Here is a 22380-nt window from a genome sequence, read left to right on the forward strand (position 1 = left end):
TGGGTGCGATAGTAGACTCCAGTTATAAGATTATAAATTAAATTTCCAAGAGAAAGTCGGTTCTTTACATATTTTCTAATTACCTTCGAAAATATATTAACTCAAAAAAAAAATAAACAATGCTTCATAGATCGATTTTTTTTAAATCTAACTTCATAAAGTTCTTTAAAAATATTTTGTAAATGAGGCCATAAGAGCTTAGGGGGAGAGTTACAACACAAAAATACATTTAAGGCGCAGCGAAGCACGCCGGGTAATTGCTAGTTTTCATACAAATAATCTTGCGAAGTTTTATTTTACCACTCATTTTTTCGTATTTATCCATCGATTTTCTTGATCAGTAACCTGATTTTTTTTTTGTAACAGAACAGGCTTTAGCACAAATGCAAAAATTTGGCACATTACCATTATTTTTCACATTTTTCTTCTGTTAAAGTTTGATTTTTTAATTTTTTCATTAAAAAATAAAAATGGCTGGAATGATTAATTAATTTGTCAGAGACTCTAAGCCCTGTCTGAAAGTGATGTATATAAGGTTTATGGAGAATTTCATTGGCTTTAATTTGCTGTTTTTTATATTAATATTTTTAATTGGTTCGTAACCTTTTTTATAGGTTTTTAGGTCCTAAAAATCCGTTCCCTGGTAATAAGTTAGTTGTGAATCATATACTTTTTGAAATAAGCTAGTGACTTCATTCATTTTCAGTCTCTTTCTTATGTGTATTTACATTCACGTTGGCAAAATTTAAACCACCCTCGAAATTGCAATTTATCTTTAGGCATACGTTAAAACTAAAAATTGCCCTTTTAATTTTTGCAATTTAAAACAGCGCGCTTAATTTTTTATTGGATTAAATAAGCAGAAAGACGCACAAATAAGCACAGACTTCAAGCCAAATTGTCAAAGAGTATATATCAGGGCTACTCATAATTAAAATAAAACGTGGTGCATTTTTTCACTAAAATAGTATATTTTCATAAAATAATTTTTAGCAATCTGTTAACCCCAAGAATTGAGCCATCTGCGTCATCAAGATGGCGGACAAGGCTGATGTCGTAACCTTTTATTCTATGAACCTTGAAGTTTACGTATCTCGGCGCTTTTTTCGTATCATTTTACCGTCCCTACAGTGCTATTAAAGAGAAAATTTACAGCGACTTCAGATTTTTATTTTTAACTAAATATTGATTGATAACTCATACGCCGTTGCATACCAGAAATTTATGCTGGTGAGAAAGTAACCAATCAATTTATTTGAGTTCATTAGTAAAAAAAAAAATAAGTTAAACAAAAGTAAAAACAAATATTTTCAAAGTAAGCTTTCTAATATAAATGAAATCGGAACATAAATACTGGTTTACCAAATATATCGACTACTACGCCACCTATCGGATTAACTCAACTTTCGTATTGCACTGTCATCGGGTTCTGAGCTAACTATCTGCCTAAGTTACTCGTATGGCATGACGTATGAGTTACCTAACAACTTTGACGTTTTAGTGCGGTCGAAGTAGAAGCCTTATTAAGTCGCTGCAAATATTTTGTTTATTAAATTATTTTTACGCATTAAAAACAAAGTTCCCTGCTTACCAATAATATTGAATTTTATGAGTAGCGCAGCAGTAATTGAGTTATATATATATATAGAGGGTTATCTGTACATTCGTAGTACTCAAAAATTGTACTTCTACCCTTCGCCAAGGCATTACTAATTTTTTTACTTCAGTCAATATCGCATTATATGTACATACATATGTACATATTTGGTGTATGTACTTATTTATTAACGTTTTTGTATTTGCTGACAAAATTTATTTGCACGGAATACTATAAATTAAATGAGCGGCATCCATCCGCACGAGGCCTTTAATTTGTGGCACCTCCATACAATCACATAAAAGAATTCAGCCATAAAATTGTTATAAGTATTTTTCATGTATTGTGCAAGTGACGCCACAACCAGTTGCCTCAAGGATTTTTATTTTTGTACATTTGCTTCTAACAAATTTCTCACTTTCCTTGAACTAAATGTGAAATGAGAAATGTGCCAAAAATATGACCTTCATTTTATAAAAAAAAGCAAGCAAGCCCGTTGCAAGACCAAAAAAATGTGTACATATCTACTTACAAATAGACTTTTACATTCATGCATATACATACATATGTACGTACAGTTTAAACTTTTTAAGAGTAAATCTCTTCTAAAACCATTAGGGCTGAAGATATTTATTTAATCCTTGAATGTCCTTTTTTGATAGAATTATGTTTGAGTTAAAAGCTCTTTTGTATATTAATGTTCCTAGTAAGCACTTAGGCTAATTAGTGGATTTTAATTCGTTTGTATAATTTCCCTAGTCAGCACTTCTCTCCGCTTGGTTGCGTAAAGGAATGCGTTTGAAATAAATTCCTCACATAACACGTCGACTGAGCCTGTATTGTGCTTTAATTTTGATGCTCACGTACTTTCATAAGCATATATTTATTTCTATTATGACCAACTCACATAAAAAAGGTACTTATTTAGTTAAAATAAATATTTTTTTAATATGATCTTAAAGAACGAGGTTGATTTTTAATTACAAGTAAAACTTTTTAGCGTTGGTAGGCATTAAAAATTTTGTGAAACTAGCGTTGCAATGGAGATACATCCATTATCTCTTTTTCTATTTTCGCGTTTAATAATATTCAGAATGATTTATGGAAATGTGCTATGCAGAGGTTTAAAGTTTAGACTAAGACTAAGCCAAGGCTAAGGAAAAGACAAAGACGAATACGAAGATGACAATGAATACGAAGATGAATATGAGTTCGAAGACGAATACAAAGTTAAGTACGAATATAAAGACGAATGCGAATACGACGAAAAATAATAGGGTGGAATACAAAGACGAATACGAAACTAATACGACGAAGGCGAATGCAAATAACATAAGTAATACGAAATCGAACATGAAGACGAAGTCGAAATCGAAACCGAAACTGAATACGAAGTCGGGTAGTATATGAAGATGAAGGCGAATATTGAATCATACGAATCCGAAGCTCAATACGGGTACGAATGCGAAATTGTCAACTATAGCAATTATAGCAACTAAATATCCTAAAAGCGCTTTACTACCTACCGAAATACTAATTGAAAGATCTGAAATTCGTTAGTCCGAAGTATTTCAGGTTAGGACCAACATAGAAGCTACGGAAATTTTAATCAGAATAGTATTGGTGACCGAAGCCTAGAATATACTTGAATTGTGGAGAGACCGATTCGCAACCGGCTGATTTGCAACTAGGTCAGTAGAGGAGATGGCAATGATCCCTCAGTCGAGTATAATGGAGTCGATATCCCAATATGACTTTTATTCATAATATGGTCGGATGATCGCATGGCTGCCATCTCGAATTTACTGATGCTCTACTCACGCGAAACCAACATATTCTGGTTTCTGATGCAAAAGCATGGACAATGACAATGTCAGATGAGACGGCTCTTTGACTATTCGAGAGAAGATTTTGCGGAATATTTACGGACCTTTAGGCATTGGCGACGGCGAGTAACGCAGACTATGGAACGATGGGCTGCATGAGCTCTACAACGACATGGACATAGCACAGCGAATTAAAGTCCAGCTACTCCGCTGGCTACGACATATCGTTCGAATGGACACCGACGCTCCAGCTCTAAAAGTATTTAACGCGACTCACGATGCTGGTAATATGGGAAGAGGAAGGCCTCCTCTGCGTAGGAAGGACCAGGTGGAGAAGGACTTGGCTTCATTGGCTTTTCCAACTGGCGTCAGTTGGCACAGAAGAGAAACAAATGAAGTGCTCTTTTGGACTCGGCCAAAATCGCTTAGGCGGTTACAGCGCCAATAAAGAAGAAGAAAAGTGTTATTATAAAACCCTTGCAGTTGTAGTTAGTTGAAAAATTCATATTTCGATAATTCCTGGAAACGCATTAAAAACTACATTCAACCGAAGCATAGTTATTGGAAAGTGATAGAAAAAATAATTTCAGCAAACTATAAACATTGCAACCATGAATATTAGCATATTATCAGCTAGTTTCACCAATTTATTTACATTTTACTAAAAATTTTTATCAAACAAATATGCATGTAAATATTTTTGCAGTTTTTATAGAATTTAATTTCAGATATTATAAAATATGGAAATGAACTGAAATTCTATACAATTTATCTTTAGAAGCCGGCAATATCGTTATTTGCAAATTTTTGGTATTTACGCACATTTACATACAATACATGTCTGATATGTATGTATGTATGCATATACAAAATATATTAGCTGCGAATGAAAACTGAACATGCATATGTATGTAACGCTTTACGTCCGATTTATGGTCTACATAATCGACCAAGTGAGCAAACAATTAATGCGATTGTGACCAAGTTTCGCACTCAGTTTACTTTATTGGACATTAAACCAACCACACGAATGCGTACAGTGCGTACAGAAGAGAATATTGCGTCTGTTTCTGAGAGTGTTGCTGAAGACCGTGAAATGTCGATTCGTCGCCGTTCGCAGCAATTGGGTTTGCGAAACACATTTCGAACCGAACACTGATTTTGGTAATAAAATTCAATGATTTGCAAGCGTTGCTTGTTAGTAAGTCTATTCATGATGAAATGTCAAAGCATACTGAGCATCTTTCTCTTTGACACCATGTCTGAAATCCCACGTGATCTGTCAAATACTAATGCATGAAAATCCTAACCTCAAAAAAATCACCCGTTATGTATGTAAATACAAATTTTTATTGACGTTATGGATGTTAAGTTGATATGCTGTCGATTCAAATAGGAATTTTAATTATTGCTTCGCGCACTTGCTTTGAGTGTACGAAATACGCATTGTAAGTAAAAATATGTAATAAATAGTTAACATGAAGTTATATACAAAATATATATATATAGTAGGGTGGTCTAAAATTTGCAAGCAAATTTTATTGTGTGGCATATTCCTATATGTATTTATTGTTAACGCTGTTTTAGCAACTCAATCAAAGATTTATTTTTGTAAAATTAAATATATGGAAAACTTCAAGTCGTGCCAAATTGAAATTTTCTGTGCAAAATAGTGCAGAGCCTTAATTTTTCAAACCGATCTGAATAATGCTAAATAAAGTTTTTAAGTTTTAAAAAGATTTATCTAACCTGATTTTTAAATTTTTATTTTTTTATATTAAAATTTTTTAGTGCAAATTGCAAAGGTTTTCGAAATTAAAAAAAAAAATCGATTTTCCTGTTGCTGTTAATGAATGCTACTAAAAATGCTAATAAAAAGTAATCGAATACAATTATAGGATACTAAAAAAAAATTTACGTGAATTCTTAGCCACTTTTAACTTGCGCCTTTTTATGTTATAATTTGAAAAATTTAAGAAAGAAATTAATTTTGGCCAACATGTCGATTTGTTTGCATTTTTTTCCTTTTGGGAGAACCAAATAATTGTGTTGAACTACTTTTTATTATGTAACGTTCATTTACAGGAACAGGATGATCGATATTTAAAAAAAAATCCTATATATTTCCGTTTGTACTTTTGGACCACCGTAACATATACATATGTAGATATGTATGTAGTATGTATGTATGTATACACAAACAGTAAGTAAATTTGTGCGCATAATTGTGATCGATTATAACATTTTTAAAAGTGACTTTTAAGATAAATTTTTTTAATTAAAACTGCTCATTTTTGCCAACAGATGGATAAAATCAGATAAAAATATATGAATGTATATACATACATATATATATGTACGTAAATACTATGGTTATTGCTAGCGCTTTAATTTACATAGCGTCAGCAATAAAAAATAAAAACTTATAGTTTGACATCGTTCAACTGAGGAAATTTTCCCGAGCTAACTCAAACTCTACCTCAATTTATTGTGCCAACTCAGTGAGGATAAATTTCCGCGCGAGTCACAATATTTTTGGGGAAGTGAGCCTAAGCTTGCGACTTATTGCTGAGACTCAGTGCTGAATTATTTCCTCTTCCCGCAACTAGATCGCTCTGTAATCGAACACGGGCGAGTCGATTTCTCTTTGGTTACCAAAATATTAAAGTCGGACTAGGTCGCGGAGGTGCGGCAGGCTATGAAGAACTAGTGAAGGATTTTCTGAAAAAACGTCGAAGAGTATCAATAATTCTCCAGTTTTAGAGGCATTGGCACGAATAGTTTTGGAGATCGTTTGAAGATATTTGAGATACGATGTAGAAAATATATAGAAAGCTAGCGAGATTCGATAGGCTTCTCCCAGAGCCAAGACGACGCGGTATATCTGCACTGTCTAAGATGGCTCACTACCTACATATGTAACTGTCATCTTCCATGGGCGATGAACTCTTTCAAGCCCTCCAATGGCATTTAACTTGCTTAACTGAAGAAAACTGGCTCCCTTATAAAATAGCGGGAAATTTCGCCCCTTACTCTGATTGATTTAAACGAGCAATTCGGCTCTAATGATTTTGATGAAATTTTGTATTCAGATGACGGTTCGCATTTTAAGGCTATCTGTATTGGTGTTATCTCCGAAAATATTCGTATAGGGTTGGGCATCAAATAGAAATAATTTAAAATAAACCCGAATTCAGAAATATTTTGGAATAGGGTTGCCACTTATTTTCCTTCTTATGTTTATTAAATATTTTGTTAAGAAAATTAAGATACAATATTACTATGGGTACTAAAAAAAACTCAAAAATAATTATTTGCGTACATAGTATGTGTTATCCCTTAGGATATTAGATTTTACAAAATTTTAATAAAACAATTTAATATGGATAACAAATGAAAGGTATTTTTGAGAATTGAAATCCAGAAATATTTTCCATGAGGGTTGCCCCGTTATTTTTTATTTTTTTTTTGTAATACAAGCTTTTATCTTATTAATTTAATCGAGCATATACATCTGTGTATGGGGTGGTCCCATACCAAAACGGACGGGATTCACACTTCGTGTTTTTGATTTGTTTAAAATTTTTACGGTTGATGCACAAACATAAATAATAAATAAATATGAAATTTGAGCTTGATTAATTCATTCTTAAAAACTGTACAGCCCAAAAACAAAAACAAATCGATTTCATAGTTTTCCAAATATCTCTGAGCGCGGCGAGAAAAAATTTAAAAAAATCCTACATACACACATTAACATTCGCTATGAAAATAAATATTTTTAAAATTTGCTTTCTTGAAAAATTTTTTGATGAAAAAAATTAGTTTTCGAAAATAAACCCATTTAAAAAAAATTTCTAAAAATCGCAATGGTAGCTCAGAGTATTTGCGCAATATTTAAGTATAGTTTTTACACGGAAGTTGAATAAAATGAGTACATTTCAAATTTACAAATTTTTTAATTTTTTTTTCGATTTTTTTTGAGTATTCAGTTTTGTAGCCCATTAAATTTATGTATAAGAAAAAGTAAGTTTTAAGCCATTGCAAAACTGGCGTTAATTTGGAAATGGTTTCACGCATTTTCTTCCATAAGAAAAAAGTGCAAAAAGCCGTCAGCATAAAAAATAATTAAAAATCGCAGTAGCCTAAAACTTGCACTTTATTATACTAAAATTTAATTGGCCACAAAACTGCATACTCAAAAAAAATCTAAAAATAATTAAAATAATTTTAAATTTGTAATGTGCTCATTTTACTCAACTGAGGTGTAAAACATTGTAACTCAAATTATTGCAGAGTGAATAATACTTTACTTAAATATTGCGCGATACTCAGAGCTGTGATTTTTTAAAATTTGTTTTTTTGAAGTGGCATATTTTCAAAAACTATTTTTTTCTATTCAAAAATTTGTATGTGAAAAATTAAAAAAAAATTTTAAAAATATTTCTTTTCATAGAAAATTTTGATGTGTGTATGTGTGATTTTTTTCAAATTTTTTTTCTTGCCTCGTTCTAGAGATATATGGAAAACTATTAAATCGATTTGTTTTTGTTTTAGTGCTGTAAAGTTTATAAAAATGTATTAATCAAGCTCAAATTTCATATTTATTTATTATGTGAATTATGGAATTATCATCTCTAAGGACGACGAGACCAAGCAAATGAAGAATTTGTGTTTTCGTTCGCTAAATTATAATGAATTCGTATATTTAAATACATACAGAGCGTATATGTTTTGGACACTTTGAGATTATGTATTTCATCCTGTCATACATGAATAAAAGCCAAATGAGGGTTAATGTAAACGAATATATGAATTGTTTACATTTAAATTTTCAAATAAGCATGCGTCATATATTGATTTCACTTTATATATAACATTATGTACATATATACGTATGTATTTATGTATTTATATTTTACCTTGCAAAAAATGTATGGCAGCTAAGTACACGCCTCTCAATGGCATCAGAAATTGGGCCTTCCTGTGAAGTCAGCAATCCATTCTAATCTAATAAATTTTTGCGATTCCTTTTCGTTTTGGACAAATTCTGAATATTGCGGGATTAATTTGTTGATTTATAGAACAATTTCTACTTAACTTGCTTAATTTACATATTTTACTAATTTATTTAATGCTCACCACTGATAAATTAATCTCATTTTACTTATGTATTAAAATAATTAAAATTTTTTTTATTTTAAAAAAGTTACACAGTTGAAAGTTTAAAATAATTCGAAAATAATTAGTAGATAATAATTTTGCATATCCAATCGCCTGTAATCGTTCACGCTTCACGTAAGATGTTCTAATAATTATTTAATTAATGCTTATTTAAAAGCTTAGTGCAAAAGCATACGGATATTTAAATGTACGCGCGTCAAAATATGCATAAACAATTGTAAATATTTACAAATGGGTTTCTAACTTACATAGTACAAATAAATTTACGTTCACACAGCAAGGCTGTATACGCTTACATTACAAGCATTACTTACGCATTCCACCAAAAATGTGGTTCATCGCCAGACCAATTATTTTTGCGAACGAATTTTTCTGTGAAAATTTATTTTAAAAATAAAATTAGCAAATCGACTATTAACTGATTTTCTTTAATGATATATGTTTAAGCACCAACATAAAACTGTTTACCGCTATTTCAGCGAAACTTTATTTTAAATGCAAAATTTGACGTGAAAATCGATAGTCAAATGAATTTTTTTTAATTATCTATATATATGATTGGCAACAACAACAAAAATTAACCCTTCAAGTACATTCGTCCAATACATTGGACAAACTTTTTTGTGCTTAAAGCTCTTTTTTTTGTTAGATAAGAGCTTTTGTTTTTAAAATAACAGATGTTTTGAGAGAATTATATCATTCTTATTTACCGCATTCCTATTATTGTATTTTCGCGATTCAGTTGACCGTGTTTTTCCCAAAAGTGAAATGTTACACAATTTCGATGTAATTGAGACCTGAAAAAAATGCCAATAGTTTTATAAAGTGTTTGATTGTGTTTTTGAAATCAACGACCTTAAATTAGTCGGCAAATAAATTTGTTAGATTTTTAGCATTAACGGCTCATTTCTGGTACTGAAAGTTTTAATTAAGCCTTATCAATCATTTTCACATCACCTGCACATCAACGAAGCATATCTTCGATGTTTTTGCAAAACCGCCCAACGACCAGTTGCAAAACCACCTAAATCGCCGTTGTGGCAAAAATGAGATTTGGTAACCCTGAACTCCAGGCATCGAGATTTATGCATATTAATCGTAAAATCGTTATTAAAACAAAAGATTTGTAAAATAGTAGCTAGAGCAATTATCGCCTATCAAGGCAATGCCTTCAAAGGAAACCCGTTTTTTCGCTTTCTTTAAAATTTGAGTGCCGAAAGATAAACGGTTTTGCAAAAATATCGACGATATACCTGGAGCATTTGAACTTCACGAAATATCAGTGAATGGGCGTGAAGTGACAAGTAAAAATTATCATTTAAAAAGCCTCACTACCCACTTTTCCCTTCAAAAGTGGTAAAAAAAATATAAATTTATATAACTGAGGTTCGAAATTTCATTATTTTAGTTTAATACGGGGTCGCACACGTCACGTTGGAAAGGCCCATATATAGAGTACTTGAATGTGCTCAACTAAATGTTAAATAATAATTTTTTTTTGCTTTCATGATTACCAACCCACTCTCCTTCCCTTCCATATGTTTGTAATAATACCGAGCGACGCCTGTAATTAGCCGAAGGGTGTTTCAAAAAGATAAAATGGGCGAAAGACAATGTCAATGCATTAACGTACTTTGTCAATGAAATTATCTCGTGCTAAATCTATGTTAATTATACACCCTCTGGTCGGGGTCGCCTACCCTGTATGTTGCAGATTAATGTACACACAAAATTACAACCCAACACAAATCCAATATAGAATAAACAAATGCGGTAATTGCATGCGCTGTTAGCTGTCAACCGATATCAATATTTGAGTTTTCCGATTGACACCACTTATTATTGCGATGGAGATAAGACAAACATAATGTAGTATGTACATTTGAGCATAAAGTACTTTTGTAACGCGATTTCGAAAAAAATCCTTTAAATATGTACATTTACTTACGCATATGTACTTATATATTTTCCGTAGTAATTTCGAAAATTTTTATAAAAAAGCGTGGTAAAATTGAGCTCATTCCGCACAAAAAAAAAACATGTAAATCAAAGTTTCGAACTTTGTAGGAAACTAAGAAAAGTTCAGCATACTTTTATCAAAATTTTAAACTTTAGAATTCGATTCTTTCTAGGACCGAAAATAACTGTTATTTTTTGTACGAGTTAAACTTGACCAACTATTTTTTAGTTCCGAAATAAAAGTCATCAAAAACGTTTTAATATCGTAATGAAATAAAAATCTATGCAAAAATATTTCTGTGAGTGACTGTATGTAGATTGGCAACCTTTGAATACGTATTCAGCTTGTTGCAATGGTTTTACTTACTTTTGCAAAGATGTAACCTATATTTAAGCTTTACTTCATCCTTTGAGTTCTAGAAAACTTGTACGTATGTATATAATAATGCGAGAATTTAGATATTTTCAGCAACGAAAATACAAACATACATACATGTACATTAGGCTGGGTCGATTTTGTATGGGGGAAAATAAAAGTCATTTGACCGCATTGTAATAGTAATATTATGATGTCTTAGGTCTAAGCCAATTGTTATTGGCCACGAAAGATGGATTTAAAACTTATCTTTAGCCCGCGCAATTGAATCAAAGTGTATGAATTTTGAAAATGAAACTTTGGCTTGTAATATCTATGGAATGCGTTATTGTTATAAACAGGACGATATATCAAATTAAGAGTTATTAAATTTAGTACCACACGTTCATTTATCATTTTTCAATAAGTCTACAAGTTTTTAAGATATTAAGATAAAATTTACAAAAACTATAATTTTCCCCCATGAATTTTCAATTCTACATTATTTCAGCAACCAATTTGTTTCAACCGTTTTAATGTTTTCGGATGTTTATATAAGTAATATTAAAATGACCATGGACTTGATCACGCCGATTTGGTCAGTTTTCAAGATCGTGGTGAATGAATGTATTGTGAAAGATTAGGAATCGTTTAACAAGTTAATAGTACTTTCAAGCATACATATATATATATACATTAACATAATACAATTACAATTTTAAGTCTATTTATGCAGTATTGAAAATTAGTGCGGAATGGTTTCATTAGTCACCGGAGAAGCACATTTTTCGCGGTTTCTAAATTTGCTGTTGTATGAAAGTAGGGGACGTGCAATAAGTGTTTAGATATACATAAATATTTTAGTTAATTCCATTATATGAAAAAGTGTATGTAGGTAAATGCAATAGTCTTTAACATATCCTGGGAAATCCTTATGAGGACTCTCCAATTGGACGATATTGCTTTGCATTCAGCTTGAACGAAAAATGTCACTCGGCGACACAGGTTTCTGTAATCCGGTTCTTTTATTTGATGGTAATTTATACAATTGAAGAGACATTTTTTTAGATAAAAACTGGAAATCCACTTAAGTTTTTCGATATAACTTTGGTAAATGTTACTCGATCGGTACGTAATAATTAACAAATTGAAGGCGAGACTTACTGTTACAGATTTATGATAATAATATGATGAAAATCGTTCAGATTATAAACCAATTACTTTAAAATAAAAAAATTTTGAACAAAATTTTTTGTCATTTTGCTATATTTGCAATTTTTAAATTGTATGCATAAACATAAGTAAACTAATTAGTGTTCTTGTAGAAGTTGTGCCTGTTCAGTGTTTCCATACTCATTTGCATAAACAAAATTTTTCCACGATGATGGAAAATAATGGCTATTCTATTAGAGCTACCGAAATTGTTCCTAAATTTTCAAAAATTCGCAAACTATAGCTAATATTAAAAAAAGGTTAGAATATTTGGAACTAGCGATCTAAATCTACGCCAGCAATATTAATGCTGTTCTTTACATCTTTTGACTATAGGCCAGTGCAATTATTAAGAGAACTATTAAAATTTTCTTGAAAATAGATAAGTTTGAGATTAACGATAAGCTAAAGTGCTGCGAGAAATGATAATTGACTTTACCTTTTGCGTTAACGGATTCATTATCTAATAACATGCACCTACCCTTTTTACTAAACGCAGAATTTTTAACAAGAATTGGTCTTATTCGACTAGTCCGCTGTGGGCCACTTGGCGGTCGATGCGCGGGCATTCACAATTAAAATAAAATACTAATATTTTGCAGGCTTGTTGTTGACTTCATGATACAATATATTTTCACTATTACCAAGGGATTTGAGAAGAATTAGATTTTCGACCCGCCCTAATGTACATGTTTCCAAAAAATGCATCACTTTGCAAGTATTGCCTGTAAGCGAAGCATAGCCCCAACTAACACTCCATGACGTACATACATATCAAACCAGTAATAGGAAAATGTAAGTAACAATAGGAATCAAACGCAAACTGATGCAGTGCGATATTCACTTCAATCAACAACACAATGGCCACTGGGCAAACATTGTAACCACATTCTCTATGCGGAGTAACTGCTTCAACTGAAAATGTTTAGAGGGAATGTATGTATGTATGGACGTTGGATAACCGAGAGGTACTAACTAGTAAATCGATGCAATTTTATTGACTGCGTACGTGCGTTCTCATCTAAAGTACAGCTAGTTGGCTGACTGGCTGGTTGGCTGTCTGCTTTTCTGAAATGAAACTAAGTAAATCCCTAAAGTACCTACTATGTACTGCCAATCGGATTAAACCATAATCTTTCGAAAATATGTCCATGCAGACATGTTTGTATGCATGAATGTGGTACGTCCATATGTACGTATTTATGTAGGTACTACGCATGCATGTGATAAATGGTTGGAGGTGTCACCATAGGGATGGCCGATGCGTAACACTGTAAATAAAGCAAACAAAAGAAACCCGTTAACTTCACTTATGCATTCAATATTCGGGGAGAGGCGAGCTGCGAACAATGTAAAAGGTTTTAAGTGCAGAAATGCACTTTTAACTTTTCATTTGTTTTTTTTTTTTCTTTTTTGGTTTGGTGGTGTATATATATGTATACATGTCATACTGCAGGGATGTAGTTCATAGTAACCTAACTGACAGTTCAAAAAAAATTGAGGTGCACGTTAAAATACATTACTAGAATCGAAGCTGTAAAAGCCCAAGGCGCCCCCTTTTAGTATTATTTTACTAAGGGCCTTTTTCTCAAGAAACTTTTAATTTCAAAGCTCTCCCTCTGTTTTCTTTTTTCATTTGGTTTTAATTTTGGTTTCTTGAACTTTTCTATCTCATTGCCTCTGTCTTTTTATTTTTTTATTTATTTTAGTTGTTCATTTTCATTCTTAATCTTTTATTTTGCTTCTTTTTTCTCTATATTTTGCTTTTGTTCTCGTTTTTTTAGTTTTTATTCTTTTTATTTCTTTTATTCATCCTATTAATTTTCGTTTTCTATTTGTTCTTGCTTCTCGTTTAAATTTCTGTCTGCCTTTTTTATTTCTCCTCATCAGTTAATTTCGGGTTTTATTTTGTTTTGTTTTTTTTTGATATTTTCTACTAATCTGTTTTGATTTTTCCACTTATTTTTACTTTTTCGGACACAGGATTTTTGATAATTTAAAAGAGAATATAATTTAGAAATAGTGGCGCTAGGTGAACTTTCCCTCCAAAATTTCGCCATGTGACGGATTTTTGGTAAAAAGTATACAATTGTTTTTATCTTCTATTTTTTTTTGGTTCGCAAGGATGAATAAATATTGAAAATTTCCTTTAGTTAATCGAGTTATAAGTTATATAATTTTTTTAGTTATTCGTAAATTTTATAAGTGAAATTTAAAACTCTTTTAGACAAATATGTACACTTAATCATAGAAAAATAACTCCATCATATGTGACCTGGTCTACGAAAAGGGAGCTTACGTGCGAAAACTAGTTTTCTGTGAAAAAGCTGTTAAAAGTGAAAAGCATCTCATCTTCCATCCGAATCAACCACAAAGTGAAAATTGATTTTTTGACACCTAAGCCCCCTTTCCGTAGACCAGGTCACATATATTGAATTTCTTTTGGACCAACGATACCCTACGGTTTTGAAATTTCCACTATGTATAAATTCACCGCCGAACCATATCATTGCTGCCGCCAGAGAATTTTTTTTTTTCAAAATTTTTTTTCTGATATTGCAATTGCAAACTAAATATGCGACAAAACCCGAAAAATCCCTAAAAACCTCAGAAAATTTTGCCTTCCTTCAAAATGCTTATAGCTATAGACATTTGAATCTAGGATATCAGCCAAAGGCATTTTACACGGCACTTTTGTAAGTGCGTGTGTAGCATACGTATTTCAACTCATTGCCAACTGTGCACGTAGTGAGTGTCTATCTTCTATTATTGGGTTCGTGTTTATTTAGTGAAGCGTTTAATTTGTTTTTCATGCTTCACCGCAAAATAGTACATCAGTTACACCATGTCCAATCGAGAATTCTCGCGTTGGTTTTATTTTTTTACGCAAACATACATCTTACTTACCTAGATACATTCTAACGAAGTATGTAGCGTCTATGAGTAGCCAACGTAGTTGCTTCCCTTCTCTCAAATTGGCAACCCAAACGCTTACAGATGACGAGCACGCAATACACTTGTTGTTGATGTTGTTGTTCTCTTACGTCTTCATTGTTACGAGTATGTATATCAAATTCTAGCACAACGGTACAAAGTAAAATACAACTTGCTGCCAACTCAAGTGTGGGTGACTATTTGTAGCGTATGCATGTTTGTAGTTCCGTATTTGTAATTACAATTGCCAATCTATTGTAACACCACGTGCGAATATAGGCCTACACTATGTGAGATTTTACTTACACATGAGAAACAAATACGTATATATACTTATACATGTACATATATGTATGAGTACTATATAATCGTACCTATACACTCGTGTGTACATACATATGTATTTAAGCCTTATTGTATGTTGCGAATGGCAGAATAAACTCGGCTACTTTATCACTTGAACACATCGATTGCAGCAAATGGAAATTACAATGGAAATGACAACAACAAACTTACCTATATCAGACAAATGTCTACATATACATATGTGTAAATACACAAATATTTTTTTGCTGATAAAGTATTACATAAGTATTCGCCTCGGCATTAACGACCATATCGAATATTGCTTGCAATTATTCTTGCTCTAACGTTAAACACATATAACGAACTAATATCTGTTTGCCAATTGGCTGCCAAAAATAAAGTGTGCCACACATCATAACCATATTAATTGCCTCTGATTCTACAAATTAGAATCTTTAGTATAAGTACGTATTCATGTTGACGGGTGGTATGAGTAACATTATTTCGCTGGCGAACATTTGAGTACTTAATTGAGGATTAGGGTGAGTAACCTGATAAAATATCATTTTATTCACACTTGAAGGCAATCGTAAATACATCTAAAAAATATCATACACACACTTTCATGGCAGGCCAAAAACAAAAAAAAACTCTTATCTACTGCGACGGGAAAAAAATCTGCCAAAAAATTATTTCGTTGTAAGTCGAACATTTGTCATTATATACCTGCTAGGTATCCATTGGTATCCAATTATAAGTGTAATTAATATACATATTTTAGAAATGTTTCAGCTCTCTTATAAAATGCTTTAAAACCATTTTGTTATATAAATTAATGACTACAATTTTTATTTTTAAAATAGTTAGCGAACTTTTTCAAAAATATGTTAATTTTAGTCGTTTGAAAGCCGTGTCAAAATATTTCATTTAACTTGTTAACTAAATTGAGTCAGAGTTTTTAAACAGGTGGCAACCATCTTAAAATATATTTTTTCACATAAACCTATCTTAAACCGAATTCATTTAACACCCGTATCAAAGTATTTCATTTACTTTGTTGATTAAATTGATTTTAAATTTCTAACGAAGTGGCAACCTTAGCCAAAAAAATATTTCGGAAATAGACATCTCCTAAAACCTCTCTCGTTTGATACTCTTATTAAAGTATTTAATTATTATTTTATTATTTTTTAAACAGAGCAACCCTATTGAAAAATATATTTTGAAAATAAGACTTACTTAACCCTCTTTCGTTTCATACCCATAATAGAGTATTTCACTTAAATAGTTAAATAAATTGATCGCGACTTTTCAAACGCGTGGCAACCCTCTTCAAAAATGCTTTCGAAATTATGCTTTCGTAGATCTCTCGTCTATTGTAACCTGATATAAAATATTTCATTTAACTTTTTGCTTAAAATGATTTTGAACTCCAAAACAGGTGGCAGCCCACGCGAAAATCTTTTTCGAAATAAAAATGTTTAAAGCTTTCTCATTTGATAATTAGATAAAAATATTTTATTTAACTAGATTTAAACAGTTTTAACAGGTGGCAACCCTATGAAAAGTTATTTAGAAATAAACCGTTTTAGAATCCATTTCGTTTGACACTCCTAATTTTGTAATATTTTATTTAACACAATAATTAATTGATTTTAACTTTTTAAAAAGATGGCAACTCTCTCCAAAAAATATCCATTATGTTATCTGTGTGCCAAATCTCATTAAAATACGTCCAGCTTACTCACTCATTCAGTAACAAAATTTCCTATTTATGTTTTTGGCAGGTTTGTAATCTAAATATTTGTAAATACAGTAAAATGCGCTTAACTCCAAACGTTTCTTCAAGGGTTTATATAAACAAGTGCAGCAAATGTAACGCAGCAGTGGAAATTAGTAACACCTAAATATGTAGCACGAAACAGTTCAATACATCGTGTTACTCGTATAATGGAAGTAACGGAAGCCATAAAGATACATAGCTGCAGCAGCAGTCTCGATCCTCACGTCTCACTTGCTACCATTCAAACCAAATATTGCTTACCACAAAGCAAAGTACAAACAAATGCGAATAGCATCGAATTACTAGCTGCCAAAATATCTAGTATACATGCGGTGACCAGATTTCGGTGGACAAAAATTGGAACATTTCGGAAGTATCAAATCTGTACATACAATTTTGTTTATAGGGTAAAAATACAAATATCTTTTTATGCAGTTTTATTCAAGACAAAACAAAGTAAAAAAAACCTTGAAAAATTATCGCAAAAATGTATATGCACAATATGTACGGAGGCGAGAATGTATGTAGGTAGGGAAAAGACATTTAGCAAGTTTTGGCTACTTTTCTTTGTTTAGAAAATTGTTAATGTTTAGAAAAAAAACATGTAAAGCAAAGTTTAAAATTTCGTAGAACATTTACAAAAATTCGTCGAATTTTAACAAATATTGCTCAAAATTTTAATATTAGGTTTGTATAGTAACCAATAGTCAGTACTAATTTGTACTGGAACCTGCAAATTTTTACTGGAAAAGTGTATGATAACCCAAAAAATTTGCAAGAGAGCACTCAATCGAGAGCGTAACAACACGGGAGAGCTGCAAATTCTTGCTAGTGAAATTTCTACTAGTAGAAATTAGCTAGCAGAAGAAGAAGAAGAATAAGTGTCAAAAGCCGCCATTTGTTGAATTGGTTTAGCACAAACAAAAGTTAAATGAGTAGAAATCAAAATATTAATGATGTACTGGACTGTATAAGTGCGTGTGTGTAAAGCAAAGCGTTTAAAAATTATTTATAAATAGTAAAATGTTTACAGCAGTATACCAAAACAGTGCCTCAGCTGTTCACTTGCAAGTTTTTGCTATTTTTGTGTTCATTAACTTTTTCTGCTAGTTTCTGTTCTTCTCAATTTTACGCTCTATTTTGCTTTTACGCTCTCGCTGCAATGTTTTACTGGAGAAGTTACTATACAAACCTATTGTTAATCAGATTTTTAGAACTTTGAGCATGCAGTTGTGTGGTCCATTAAATTTTAGTATATATATAGTATTTTAGTTCGAAGTAGCTTGGACTCACCGCTAATTTTTTGCAATTTTTTGTTCGCGCATTTTCTTCCATACGAAGTATGTTCGACAGATTTTTTGCATGGTGAAACTGAACATCAAATTCACATTATAAAATCAAAAATAAATTCAAGTTAGAATCATTTTCTTAAATAAAAAACAATAATAATTATAATAAAAACTTTACAAAAACTTTTGATAAGAATGATGAAGGCAATATAGCGAGAGTACCAGTTTGACAGAATAAAACATAACCAAGGATCATTGAAAATAAGGATGCTTGCTATATTTATGACTCCCCTATATGTATTCTAAGCTCTATTTTATGTGATAACGAAAGTGCTGCCACATTTGTACCAAAAATTGTTTTTGTGCCAGAGTACAGGAGGACTCTTGTCAAATTAATAAATAAAACACTGAAAATCGGGACTCAAGCGGTACAAATATGAAAAATCTGGACACTTATACATTTCGACTTTTAAAAAATATTCAGCGGGACAATTTCCTAAAAATTGGTGTTCGGTACGAATGGTCACCGTAAGTATACAGCTGTCGATATTCCGTACCGATGTACATATATGTATGTATATACATATGTGTATATTGTGTTTTGTGACTCTTTCCCTAGCTATTTAACTGTTGGCACGACTGGGCAGTGCAACTGATTTTGTAAGCAGTACACTTGTGGCATACATTAGTGGCGGCACTGCAAATCCCTGACCCCATTCATGCCGTTGGCGGTTCTACATTCACTCACACGACTCCATTTTTCAACATAATATATGCACTGCTTCAGTAGCATGTATGTATGTATCTTGCATATTTTTCACCACAATAGGCACACAATAAGCCCAATGCAGTTTATGTGGTGCTGCAACCACACCACTTCATTGCTCTCCACTCCACATTACTGCACTTGAACATATTTTTGCTGCACGCTCATGCTGTTCGAGAGTGCAAATTTATTCCGTTCCATTTCATCGCCTTTCGTAAACTCCGCCGTCTTTCGCCTGTCTCTATTTTTAGTATATCTACCGTTCGTTCGTTGCACGGCAGCGCTTCTTCTGCCGCTGACAGCAGTTGGACGGACGGCTGGCGCTGCTGTGACTGTGTGTGTGTGTGCACGACTGTGGCGGGCTCCACCATTGCAATTGCCACATGACCGACATTTGTAAGCTTCGTTGCGCAACCAACTTCAGGCGCATCTTGGCTATGGCGCAACGATGGGTGCAGCATAGCACTGTGAAATCGGCGGCGGTAGCCAATGCTGGCCAAAAGTATACCGAAAGTGTGCAAAAATAAACAACAAACGGTGGAAATTGTCCTTAAATCTCTTGACCGAGTTTTGATTTTTTTTTTGTTTTAAATAGGTGCACAGTAATACACTTTCTTTTAATTATGGGTTAAAAAGTTAGAAGGCAAATTTGATTTGTTCATAAGTTGCTTCACTAATAAGCATTATTTATTTCGCCCAGAAAAATTTTGATATCAATTCTAATTCGAACCAACCCTGCTCATCAGTTTTTCCATTTCAAAACAATAATTGACGAAATTGACTTTGCGCAGCCTAGTTCCAATTCGGCATTTGGACGTAGTTGTGCATATTGGACATTTCCATCAATTACAGTTGGGAAATAATAAAAGTGATGCTTTGCATTGATGCATTCACGAACAAAAAAACAAAAGAAAGTGCGCCCGGGGGCACACTGGAGAAGTAAAGCTTACGTTACATACATATCTATTTTGTCTCATAGACAATATACATCCATACATATGTACATAAATACATACATCTGCTTTTGCTTAAGGTTATATTTTTTGTCCTTTTTCTATCTAGATCCCTACCTCTACCCCTGTTCGTTCTAATTACATTTATTCTATCTTTATACTCTATCGATAACAAATTCGATAGTAACATCCAATAAAATATCGATAACAAAACCGATAATAATATTGGTAGCAAAATCTGTTAGAAAGTCGATAAAAATATCCATAACAAATCCGATAAAAATATCGATAAAAATACCCATAAAAAATCGATACAAATTTCGATAACAAAATCGTTAAAAATATCCATAAAGAAATCTATAGATGTCGATAACAAAATCGATAAATATCGATAACAAAATCGATAGCCAAATCGAAAAACAATATCGCTAATAAAATAGTTAAAAATATCGATTACAAAATCGATAACAAGTCGATAAGACTATCGATAACAAATCGATAAAACTATCGATAACAAAATCGATAAAAATAGCGACTGTTATATCGATTAGTTCCGAAAATATCGATAGCAAAATTGATAACAATATCGATAAAAATTTCGATAAAAATATCGATTATTTTATCGATACGTCCCGAGAATGTTCGTAGTCACCTTTACTTTTATTATTGTATTGGTATTTTTCTAAGTGTTATTCTTCAATCTTTTATTACAAATTTTTGTTGAATTAATACCATATGCATACACGCAGGAAGCACTTGTTTCAGCCCCAACCATTTCCGTTGCACCATTTCCGGTGCACCATTTCCGTTTCATCATTTCCGTTGCACCATTGCCGTGTGCAATTTACGTTGAATTGCCAATTTACTCCCAACCAACCAAGAAGTTTCATTTCAACAAGATTTTCACTCAACTTCTCCTTCCAATAATAATAGGTTCACTTAAAAATTTCTCTTAAGGCTTATCGCCTGAGAAGCATTCATTACACCGGCGTGCAAAAAAAGTTCGAGCGCGAAGGCTGCCTCATGGTAGATTCTCTTTCTTGTGTGTATCTAAAGATCTCTAGGTGATCCTACCTCGGAATTGCTTCTTTACAATTCATATGTAATAATTGCTTTTGCATTATTTTGGTTTTAAGAATTATTCAAAAGATTGAAATGAAAATGCGCGCAATTACCATCTAAAAAATTTACTAAATTCTCGTGTGAAAACTTTTGTCGCGACAATTTTGTCAGAGTGCAAATGTCGGCACCATTGTCAGACAATTTTCAACAATATTCCAATATTGTCTTTCCAGTAATTATTACAGTTGCCTACAAGCGTCTATGGAACAGAAAAAAAGTCGCCGACAATTCGAGCTCTAAAATTTTCGGCAAAATCTAAAATTTTCGCACCCGTCACTTTTATAAATGGGCCTCTGAATAAGTTTCGATTATGTGTCAAGCTTATTAGATTTTAAGTAATAATTTTGCTAAATTTTTGTGATTAAAAAAACTAAATTTTTTCAATGCGGTGGAACTTTTTTTTAATTTTAAAATTTTCCTATATGTATTTATTTCATGCGTAGAATAAAATAAAGGCCTCATATAAAATTTGGATGTTGATAATTTTTAAGGACCACCCTAATACAAATGTACTAGTAAGATCGGTAATATTTTTCCGAATAATCAACAGTAGTCGGTCTCGGCGAATTGCCAGGCTAAATGTGTATCACTAAAAATCTCTAAATAATGGCAATACGGTGGGCCTATGATATGCAAAACTAATTCGTTATTATGGGATGCGGGTCATGTTTCTATAGAGACATTTCTGCTTTTGAGAAAAATTTGCAGTGTATTTCATTAACTTATCCCAACGTAGCGTTGTTCTTAGGTACCCACGAAATATAGCAATGTTTTTATTTTTTTTAAACCTACTAATTTTGTTTCCCCATTTGTATATTTTCAGGTAAATAAAAATACGTATTAACACCAGCAAAATAAACAATCATTCATTTAGGTGAGTTAGAGTTTATTATTTTCTTTCAATTCAATTTAGACAGTAATATGTTTCTTGCAAAAGTTACCCATTTTTTTCTAAGGAATTAAGGGGCAGAAATGTCTAAAGAAGAACACCTTTCATTGGGAGCTTTTCGTATCGAACAGCCAGACAACTTATTGAAGTTTAATAATTCTTTTGGTCCGCTACAAAAATGATAACAAGCCCTTAGAGCCTATAT

The 22380-nt window shown here is 32.1% G+C and overlaps 1 long non-coding RNA gene across 1 annotated transcript; it reads left to right on the forward strand.

The window, feature by feature from the left end:
- The first annotated feature begins 1910 nt into the window (after positions 1 to 1910).
- On the forward strand, positions 1911 to 18740 carry LOC108373611 (uncharacterized). The gene is made up of 3 exons (XR_001848977.1): positions 1911 to 1926; positions 17258 to 17259; positions 18650 to 18740. It is a non-coding gene; the product is annotated as an uncharacterized LOC108373611 (long non-coding RNA).
- The last annotated feature ends 3640 nt before the right edge of the window (positions 18741 to 22380 follow it).

This window comes from Rhagoletis zephyria, unplaced genomic scaffold (genome assembly GCF_001687245.7).
Source record: "Rhagoletis zephyria isolate East Lansing unplaced genomic scaffold, Rhagoletis_zephyria_1.1 Rzeph_scaffold_06861, whole genome shotgun sequence".
In the NCBI taxonomy this organism is placed as follows: Eukaryota; Metazoa; Arthropoda; class Insecta; order Diptera; family Tephritidae; genus Rhagoletis; species Rhagoletis zephyria.